Source organism: Lissotriton vulgaris, chromosome 1_1, assembly GCF_964263255.1.
Source record: "Lissotriton vulgaris chromosome 1_1, aLisVul1.2, whole genome shotgun sequence".
NCBI lineage: Eukaryota > Metazoa > Chordata > Amphibia > Caudata > Salamandridae > Lissotriton > Lissotriton vulgaris.
This window is the reverse complement of record NC_141685.1, coordinates 2,127,979,507-2,127,991,521: the sequence shown is the minus strand read 5'-3', so window position 1 is coordinate 2,127,991,521 and position 12,015 is coordinate 2,127,979,507.

Below are 12,015 nucleotides of genomic sequence, written 5' to 3'. Positions count from 1 at the left end.
AGAAAAACAAAGAGAGAAAGATTTCTTTAAGGATCCGTTAACCAACAAGGAGTAGTTTAAAAACTAGACGCCCACGTTGTAACACATTCGAAATCGCAGTGCATAAACCAGTGCATGGTGTTTGTGCCAAGTAAAAACACTTCACAATGCTTATTTTCACATTATTCGAAATCGCAGTGGCATGCGTGAAATTGATTCGTCTACAGGGCTCTATAGTGAAAGTGGTTTTAAATCCAGTGTAGTGATAATGCAAGGTTGCACTTCTTTAATACTTAGACTACTTAGACCGGAGAGGGAATTTGACCTCGGGGGGCTAGAGAGAATTAATCAATTCAGGCAGTGACAGGCTAAGGGTAAAAACAAAGCCTGTTGTTTGGAAATCGACCATTTAATCCCTTTTCTACAGTAATAGTTGGGCATGCAGCGCCTGCAGCATATGCAACATACCAAGCGGTTGAGAATCCGCGTGGTTTAAAGTGGAGTTCAGTAATAATGGTGTTTCAGTAGTTAAAAACTTCAGCGCCCGTCTATGATTGAAACGGGTGGCCGCACTGAAAAGAAAAATTGGGTCAGGGATTAAGACAGAATAGTGAGAGCTCAGGCGCAAATGTTCCGACTGGGAACGGAGGCGGTTTACCTTTCAAATGCGTGCAAGTGCCGGAATCAGAAGTATTAAGGGCATCGGTGGCTCTATACTTCGGACGTCAGCAATGCGTCCAGTTTGTGCTCTAGCAGAAAGAATAGGGAACTCGGCTTAGTGCGATCTATGGAGCAAGGGCCACATTAAGGTCGTGTTATAAAATTAAAACAACTACTTACAAAGTCACAATTGTGGCTTGCCTCGCCCTGGGGTTCACAATTGTGGAAATGGAGCGCTGAAATAAAGATTTAGGAGTCAGCGCGTGGAGAGTCAAAATAGCGCGTGACTCGATAATGGGGACCATCTAGCCCGCAATCTATAACGCCCTACTTACTGAGTCATGATGAGACCGCGTCTCTCCCAGGGGTGGTCGGTCAATGCCGGTTTCAGCGTGGGGATCTGTCCACTGATGCGGGTTGTATAATTAGCGCCGGTCACGTGATGTTAAAAAGTGGGTGCCATCTTGGAACGGCTATGGCGCTTTAGTAGCGGCCATCTTGGAGTGGAGGGTGGACAGTATCTTTAAACTGGTCAGCTATTGAATAATGTGGGTGCCATCTTGAAACGGCTATGGCGTTTGGGTAGCCCCCCTCTTAGAGTGGAGGGTGGGATGTAATGGTAATGGGCTATGAGTCTGCCTGGAATAAAAAGATTGAAAATGACAAAGTGACAAACCAAGAGTGACAATTGTGAAAAAGTGACTGGTTATTTACAAAAACGGTTATTTTCATTCATCATGCCCAGATGTCAGATTGTGTCCAGAATGTCTCATCATCACGTTGTGCTCATCATATCTTTACATATGACCTAAATGAAACCAACAATGTTTTCCATTACTTCCCATTTTTGCTCCTGGAATATCAATCATAGCAGTGTTGTCCAATCCTCGCTTCGATTGAGACCCGTATGGATCGTGTTGAAGGCCAAGAAAACCAGGAAATGGTTCAACGCTCCAGGAGAGCGGAGGACCCGCAACAACTTTTATCAGTGGTAGCATCCACAACACCAAATCTGACTGAAACCTTACCTATTTTTAACCTGTCAAACCATGTCCTTCAACACTCTGAACTAGAACTTTTGAAGAAAGGATTGTCATTTGTCCCTACGGTGCGCCCAAATTATATGGAACTACAAACTGAGTTATTGTGATTTTTTAGACTGGTTCGTCTGAAAGCATTCTTTCAATTACACCCTGCACCTGAACCAATTCGCAATACTCCTTTCTCTCCTCCCTCCACCTTCTTACCAACGGCGAGCATGATCCCGCCTGAAATTATCACGTTTGAGAAATTGATTCTCAAGGAAGTTGAGGTCCTTGAAAAAAAGAAACTGTTTATTCCATTTAATATACCCAAACTAGAAAAAGATGCAATAGATTCGCTTAAATCCAAGACGGATCTTATAATTAAAAGCGCAGATAAAGGTGGAGGTATTGTGTTACAAAATATTGACACATATAAAAATTAGATTAACCGCCAGCTAAGTAATAGGGAACATTACTTGAGATTGGGCCGTAATCCAACGCAGGAAATCCAAACTTTGATCAAGAAAATTACCACAGATGCCAGAGATGAAGGTTTCCTCAGCAAAAAGGAATACAATTTCCTCAATGTCAAGTGCCCAAGGCTTCCGGTGATTTATACCCTCCCGAAAGTCCACAAGAATACTGAGAACCCCCCAGGCCGACCAATAGTTTCGGCCTGCGGTTCTATCCTGGAGCCATTAGGGTCCTATGTAGATTTTTTCATTAAGGACTTTGTGCCTTCTACGTGCTGTTACGTTCGCGACAGCATGCAGATGATCAATTTGGTTGAGCATCAACCCTTTGACCCCAGTAACCAAACACTCTGTACACTAGACGTAGAGTCGCTCTACATTAACATACCCCAGGGAGCGGCTCTACGGGTCATCGAGAGGACACTAGACTCAAGACCACGACCACACAGAGTACCCACACTGTTTATACTACAACTGCTAGAACTGTGTCTCACGAAGAATTACTTTGTCTTTGATGGGGTGTTCTTCCAGCAGATAAAAGGCACCTCTATGGGAGCTATTTTTGCTCCCCATCTGGCGATTCTGTACATGGACGCACTAGAGACAGGTACTATTCTAGCTGATACGAACCCATTCAAGACAAGCATTGGTTGCTGGCGACGCTATATAGATGACATATTTCTGATTTGGAATAGTGACAGGGACATTCTTAATTCATTTCTACATTGGTTGAATAATAACTGCGACAACTTGCAATTTACTCTCTCACATCACAAAACTGAGATAGCATTCCTTGATCTCACAATTTACCATGAGGAAGGCGAACTGCTGACTCGCCTATATAGAAAACCGACTGAACGGAATACTTTACTGAGATACGACAGTAATCACCCCAAAGCCCTCAAAGATTCTCTCCCTTACTCGCAGTTCCTTCGGATCAGAAGGAACTGCTCTTCAAAGACTGATTATTTCAGGGAAGCTGGTGTACTTTGCTCGAAACTCAAAACACGAGGTTATCCGAGCAGGATAGTAAGAAATGCCTCAAAAAGAGCATGGTACTGCCCGAGGGAGGTGTTACTCCAACCCAAGACTAGGCCAAGTTCAGAGAGAATAGCCTGTGTTACAACCTTCTCTCCAATCTCAAACAAAATAAGAAAAACAATTCTCCGTCACTGGCCGATCCTCAACTCAGGGACACTAACGTTTGACAAACCACTGTTTGCCTTCAAAAAAAGTAGAAACATTAAAGACCATCTTGTCCGTGCAGCCCTCCCAGCACCACCTTCAAACAGCACTATTGATTCAAACTGGGGACTGCCACCTTTGAGGGGTCATGTGAAATGTGGAAACTGTATTGTTTTCGATCTGACACTTGAGGGGCGCACTTTCAGTCACAATAACATCACAACTCACATGAAAGACTTCACGAACTGCAACAGCTGCAATGTGATTTATGCTATTGTATGCCCTTGTCCTCTAATGTATGTGGGACAAACGACACAAAAAATAAAGACCAGAATAAGCCAACATCGGAGCCGCATACGCTGTGGAACCCTGAATGCCCCATTGGTTGAACATTTTGCCAGCATGAACCATTCAGCAGACGACTTGAAATGGACCATCCTGAAAACAGTCAAATTACCTCAGAGAGGTGGTAATTTACAACAACTGCTCAACAGGGAGGAACTAAAATCCATTATTCAATTCAACACGATCCATACGGGTCTCAATCGAAGCGAGGATTGGACAACACTGCTATGATTGATATTCCAGGAGCAAAAATGGGAAGTAATGGAAAACATTGTTGGTTTCATTTAGGTCATATGTAAAGATATGATGAGCACAACGTGATGATGAGACATTCTGGACACAATCTGACATCTGGGCATGATGAATGAAAATAACCGTTTTTGTAAATAACCAGTCACTTTTTCACAATTGTCACTCTTGGTTTGTCACTTTGTCATTTTCAATCTTTTTATTCCAGGCAGACTCATAGCCCATTACCATTACATCCCACCCTCCACTCTAAGAGGGGGGCTACCCAAACGCCATAGCCGTTTCAAGATGGCACCCACATTATTCAATAGCTGACCAGTTTAAAGATACTGTCCACCCTCCACTCCAAGATGGCCGCTACTAAAGCGCCATAGCCGTTCCAAGATGGCACCCACTTTTTAACATCACGTGACCGGCGCTAATTATACAACCCGCATCAGTGGACAGATCCCCACGCTGAAACCGGCATTGACCGAGCACCCCTGGGAGAGACGCGGTCTCATCATGACTCAGTAAGTAGGGCGTTATAGATTGCGGGCTAGATGGTCCCCATTATCGAGTCACGCGCTATTTTGACTCTCCACGCGCTGACTCCTAAATCTTTATTTCAGCGCTCCATTTCCACAATTGTGAACCCCAGGGCGAGGCAAGCCACAATTGTGTCTTTGTAAGTAGTTGTTTTAATTTTATAACACGACCTTAATGTGGCCCTTGCTCCATAGATCGCACTAAGCCGAGTTCCCTATTCTTTCTGCTAGAGCACAAACTGGACGCATTGCTGACGTCCGAAGTATAGAGCCACCGATGCCCTTAATACTTCTGATTCCGGCACTCGCACGCATTTGAAAGGTAAACCGCCTCCGTTCCCAGTCGGAACATTTGCGCCTGAGCTCTCACTATTCTGTCTTAATCCCTGACCCAATTTTTCTTTTCAGTGCGGCCACCCGTTTCAATCATAGACGGGCGCTGAAGTTTTTAACTACTGAAACACCATTATTACTGAACTCCACTTTAAACCACGCGGATTCTCAACCGCTTGGTATGTTGCATATGCTGCAGGCGCTGCATGCCCAACTATTACTGTAGAAAAGGGATTAAATGGTCGATTTCCAAACAACAGGCTTTGTTTTTACCCTTAGCCTGTCACTGCCTGAATTGATTAATTCTCTCTAGCCCCCCGAGGTCAAATTCCCTCTCCGGTCTAAGTAGTCTAAGTATTAAAGAAGTGCAACCTTGCATTATCACTACACTGGATTTAAAACCACTTTCACTATAGAGCCCTGTAGACGAATCAATTTCACGCATGCCACTGCGATTTCGAATAATGTGAAAATAAGCATTGTGAAGTGTTTTTACTTGGCACAAACACCATGCACTGGTTTATGCACTGCGATTTCGAATGTGTTACAACGTGGGCGTCTAGTTTTTAAACTACTCCTTGTTGGTTAACGGATCCTTAAAGAAATCTTTCTCTCTTTGTTTTTCTCTTCAACAGGCTTGTCTCATTCAGGCATGTTTTGTTATTATATAAGTCCTGATGATGATCCCATGCATCTAATAGAGCTATAGGGATCGAAACGTCGACACCCAAGAGTGGGTTTACACTCACATTATTGTCTAAAAAGCTTGTGTACATTCCACTCCAGGTGACACTGCCAGTGATCCTTGAATTTTCTGCAGTGCCCTGCCTTTGCTCTTTTCCTTGCCTGAAAAACACCCTTTTTCTCACCCTACATCTACTTTTCCCTTTCTCTGTCAGTACGGCACAGGCTTGTGTCTTGTTATTATTGTATTGTATACTTGGCATTGATTTTTGAGAATAAATTCCTGTCCCGGCTGGGTCAGGACATCTTGGTCTGTATAGTTTCCATTGTGTTTCTATACTACATTGTATATATGTTGAATAAGCTAAGTTCCACTGTTTCCTATAACGAAGTTATACCCATGGTTCTTAGCTATCCGCTGGGTTCCCCTTGTCTTTGTAAAACGTTTGAGCGCAATCACCAGGATTGCAGGGTTTGTCTTAAACTCTAAACACCTCACTCTTGAGGTTGACCTCCCTAGTGCCTTTGTACACACACCTCTATATTCTTCTAGAAATCTAAAAACTTTTTTCCCGAGCCTTAGGAGATGTCAGACCATGCCCCCTTGTACACCGCAGATCATATTAAACATCTATGCCCGTTACCATCTCTTTTATCTGAAACCCCAGATGTCCCAGAAACTGTTGTATCCAGTTTACCTGAGCAACTAGAGAAGCTCAAGAAGAAACAGGTTAGACTTCAATTAATGGTGTTAATGCTTACGGATTATCTCAAATCCGGAGTAATCCCATTAGGCATGCAGGTTCGTAATATCCCGGGGATATTTACGGACAACCCTAAATACATTACAAATTTCAGCCACATTGGTACCACATGTTCAAGACAGTGGTTAGCACTTGGTATTGACATTGCTACTGAGACATTGAAAACCCTGGAGACAGAGATCGCTGACCTCCTGAAACAAATTAACGACTCCGACCCTACCGCTGAATGTAAAAAATTGTTGGAACAGGTAGACAAAACGGTGGCCGATTATTATCGCATCGAACAAAATAAAAAATCCAACAAAATCAAAAAAGACATCAAGAACTATAGTGCAGAGTCTACTTACCCGTATCTGAATAAGGATTTCTATACTAACAGGCCTTATTTTAACCCCCAAAACAGACCTTGGGGTCGTTTCAACAAACGACAAAACATAGTGGGTTTCTCAGATACCTCAGAGGACTCATCTGACAATTCAGACCCAGGTGAGGGAGGAAGCAACCCAAGAAGGGGTCGGGGAGGAGCTCAGGGCAATACTAATTTTTTAGCCAGAGGTCAGCCAGGCACCCCACAGAGAGGGAAGGCCAAGAAAACCAGGAAATGGTTCAACGCTCCAGGAGAGCGGAGGACCCGCAACAACTTTTATCAGTGGTAGCATCCACAACACCAAATCTGACTGAAACCTTACCTATTTTTAACCTGTCAAACCATGTCCTTCAACACTCTGAACTAGAACTTTTGAAGAAAGGATTGTCATTTGTCCCTACGGTGCGCCCAAATTATATGGAACTACAAACTGAGTTATTGCGATTTTTTAGACTGGTTCGTCTGAAAGCATTCTTTCAATTACACCCTGCACCTGAACCAATTCACAATACTCCTTTCTCTCCTCCCTCCACCTTCTTACCAACGGCGAGCATGATCCCGCCTGAAATTATCACGTTTGAGAAATTGATTCTCAAGGAAGTTGAGGTCCTTGAAAAAAAGAAACTGTTTATTCCATTTAATATACCCAAACTAGAAAAAGATGCAATAGATTCGCTTAAATCCAAGACGGATCTTATCATTAAAAGCGCAGATACAGGTGGAGGTATTGTGTTACAAAATATTGACACATATAAAAATGAGATTAACCGCCAGCTAAGTAATAGGGAACATTACTTGAGATTGGGCCGTAATCCAACGCAGGAAATCCAAACTTTGATCAAGAAAATTACCACAGATGCCAGAGATGAAGGTTTCCTCAGCAAAAAGGAATACAATTTCCTTAATGTCAAGTGCCCAAGGCTTCCGGTGATTTATACCCTCCCGAAAGTCCACAAGAATACTGAGAACCCCCCAGGCCGACCAATAGTTTCGGCCTGCGGTTCCATCCTGGAGCCATTAGGGTCCTATGTAGATTTTTTCATTAAGGACTTTGTGCCTTCTACGTGCTGTTACGTTCGCGACAGCATGCAGATGATCAATTTGGTTGAGCATCAACCCTTTGACCCCAGTAACCAAACACTCTGTACACTAGACGTAGAGTCGCTCTACACTAACATACCCCAGGGAGCGGCTCTACGGGTCATCGATAGGACACTAGACTCAAGACCACGACCACACAGAGTACCCACACTGTTTATACTACAACTGCTAGAACTGTGTCTCACGAAGAATTACTTTGTCTTTGATGGGGTGTTCTTCCAGCAGATAAAAGGCACCTCTATGGGAGCTATTTTTGCTCCCCATCTGGCGATTCTGTACATGGACGCACTAGAGACAGGTACTATTTTAGCTGATACGAACCCATTCAAGACAAGCATTGGTTGCTGGCGACGCTATATAGATGACATATTTCTGATTTGGAATAGTGACAGGGACATTCTAAATTCATTTCTACATTGGTTGAATAATAACTGCGACAACTTGCAATTTACTCTCTCACATCACAAAACTGAGATAGCATTCCTTGATCTCACAATTTACCATGAGGAAGGCGAACTGCTGACTCGCCTATATAGAAAACCGACTGAACGGAATACTTTACTGAGATACGACAGTAATCACCCCAAAGCCCTCAAAGATTCTCTCCCTTACTCGCAGTTCCTTCGGATCAGAAGGAACTGCTCTTCAAAGACTGATTATTTCAGGGAAGCTGGTGTACTTTGCTCGAAACTCAAAACACGAGGTTATCCGAGCAGGATAGTAAGAAATGCCTCAAAAAGAGCATGGTACTGCCCGAGGGAAGTGTTACTCCAACCCAAGACTAGGCCAAGTTCAGAGAGAATAGCCTGTGTTACAACCTTCTCTCCAATCTCAAACAAAATAAGAAAAACAATTCTCCGTCACTGGCCGATCCTCAACTCAGGGACACTAACGTTTGACAAACCACTGTTTGCCTTCAAAAAAAGTAGAAACATTAAAGACCATCTTGTCCGTGCAGCCCTCCCAGCACCACCTTCAAACAGCACTATTGATTCAAACTGGGGACTGCCACCTTTGAGGGGTCATGTGAAATGTGGAAACTGTATTGTTTGCGATCTGACACTTGAGGGGCGCACTTTCAGTCACAATAACATCACAACTCACATGAAAGACTTCACGAACTGCAACAGCTGCAATGTGATTTATGCTATTGTATGCCCTTGTCCTCTAATGTATGTGGGACAAACGACACAAAAAATAAAGACCAGAATAAGCCAACATCGGAGCCGCATACGCTGTGGAACCCTGAATGCCCCATTGGTTGAACATTTTGCCAGCATGAACCATTCAGCAGACGACTTGAAATGGACCATCCTGAAAACAGTCAAATTACCTCAGAGAGGTGGTAATTTACAACAACTGCTCAACAGGGAGGAACTAAAATCCATTATTCAATTCAACACGATCCATACGGGTCTCAATCGAAGTGAGGATTGGACAACACTGCTATGATTGATATTCCAGGAGCAAAAATGGGAAGTAATGGAAAACATTGTTGGTTTCATTTAGGTCATATGTAAAGATATGATGAGCACAACGTGATGATGAGACATTCTGGACACAATCTGACATCTGGGCATGATGAATGAAAATAACCGTTTTTGTAAATAACCAGTCACTTTTTCACAATTGTCACTCTTGGTTTGTCACTTTGTCATTTTCAATCTTTTTATTCCAGGCAGACTCATAGCCCATTACCATTACATCCCACCCTCCACTCTAAGAGGGGGGCTACCCAAACGCCATAGCCGTTTCAAGATGGCACCCACATTATTCAATAGCTGACCAGTTTAAAGATACTGTCCACCCTCCACTCCAAGATGGCCGCTACTAAAGCGCCATAGCCGTTCCAAGATGGCACCCACTTTTTAACATCACGTGACCGGCGCTAATTATACAACCCGCATCAGTGGACAGATCCCCACGCTGAAACCGGCATTGACCGAGCACCCCTGGGAGAGACGCGGTCTCATCATGACTCAGTAAGTAGGGCGTTATAGATTGCGGGCTAGATGGTCCCCATTATCGAGTCACGCGCTATTTTGACTCTCCACGCGCTGACTCCTAAATCTTTATTTCAGCGCTCCATTTCCACAATTGTGAACCCCAGGGCGAGGCAAGCCACAATTGTGTCTTTGTAAGTAGTTGTTTTAATTTTATAACATGACCTTAATGTGGCCCTTGCTCCATAGATCGCACTAAGCCGAGTTCCCTATTCTTTCTGCTAGAGCACAAACTGGACGCATTGCTGACGTCCGAAGTATAGAGCCACCGATGCCCTTAATACTTCTGATTCCGGCACTTGCACGCATTTGAAAGGTAAACCGCCTCCGTTCCCAGTCGGAACATTTGCGCCTGAGCTCTCACTATTCTGTCTTAATCCCTGACCCAATTTTTCTTTTCAGTGCGGCCACCCGTTTCAATCATAGACGGGCGCTGAAGTTTTTAACTACTGAAACACCATTATTACTGAACTCCACTTTAAACCACGCGGATTCTCAACCGCTTGGTTTGTTGCATATGCTGCAGGCGCTGCATGCCCAACTATTACTGTAGAAAAGGGATTAAATGGTCGATTTCCAAACAACAGGCTTTGTTTTTACCCTTAGCCTGTCACTGCCTGAATTGATTAATTCTCTCTAGCCCCCCGAGGTCAAATTCCCTCTCCGGTCTAAGTAGTCTAAGTATTAAAGAAGTGCAACCTTGCATTATCACTACACTGGATTTAAAACCACTTTCACTATAGAGCCCTGTAGACAAATCATTTTCACGCATGCCACTGCGATTTCGAATAATGTGAAAATAAGCATTGTGAAGTGTTTTTACTTGGCACAAACACCATGCACTGGTTTATGCACTGCGATTTCGAATGTGTTACAACGTGGGCGTCTAGTTTTTAAACTACTCCTTGTTGGTTAACGGATCCTTAAAGAAATCTTTCTCTCTTTGTTTTTCTCTTCAACAGGCTTGTCTCATTCAGGCATGTTTTGTTATTATATAAGTCCTGATGATGATCCCATGCATCTAATAGAGCTATAGGGATCGAAACGTCGACACCCAAGAGTGGGTTGACACTCACATTATTGTCTAAAAAGCTTGTGTACATTCCACTCCAGGTGACACTGCCAGTGATCCTTGAATTTTCTGCAGTGCCCTGCCTTTGCTCTTTTCCTTGCCTGAAAAACACCCTTTTTCTCACCCTACATCTACTTTTCCCTTTCTCTGTCAGTACGGCACAGGCTTGTGTCTTGTTATTATTGTATTGTATACTTGGCATTGATTTTTGAGAATAAATTCCTGTCCCGGCTGGGTCAGGACATCTTGGTCTGTATAGTTTCCATTGTGTTTCTATACTACATTGTATATATGTTGAATAAGCTAAGTTCCACTGTTTCCTATAACGCACATATATTAACCAACACGGGCAAGTTAGGACGTAAACTGCGTATTCTGTTTTACATGTTAACATTTTCATTATTTTGTAAGGTTTAGTCCTAAAGGGGCTAGAATATGCCGTAGTATTAGTTCCGTGGGTACAGGCCTTGCAGGTTTTGCATTTTCTGAACCCTTTTACATTTTGGTACCAAGCTGGATTGGATATAATTTCAGGATCCGATACCACCAAACAATCTCTCATAGAGGGAGCCCTGCTATAAGTAATGGACGCCCTCTGCTGTAGCAGGGGTCCTTATATTGGGTCATTGAGGAGTATAGGCCAGCTCCCTTGGATAATTTTGTGAAGTTCCTTATGCTGTTTGCTGAAACCTATTATTAACCGGAAACCATGATCCTCCCCTATTTTTGCTACCTCACTAGGATTCTTCACCTGATCCTTTCTAGTGCATTTGGCCAGTAAGTCATTTCTTGCTAGAGTTTCTGTCTTGGCAATGGCTCTATCCACTATTTTGGATATATATATATATATATATGTATATATATATATATATATATATATATATATATATATATATATATATATATATATATATATATATATATATATATATATATATATATATATATATATATATATATATATATTCCGCTCCGTGGGGTTGTCCCAGCCCCTGAAGAGAACCAGATGGAGCTTCGAAACGCGTCGGGCAGATCCATTACGGAGCGGCGTCTACAAGCGGATCCCCGTCCTCACCTACACATAAATAAAGCTGCTGTTTGCGTGCTACTCAAGAGGTGGACAACCTGGAGTGACAATATATATATATATATATATATATATATATATATATATATATATATATATATATATTATATGTGTGTGCGTGTGTGTGTGTACATTCCAGCTCTTCTGTTTGTGAATGCTAT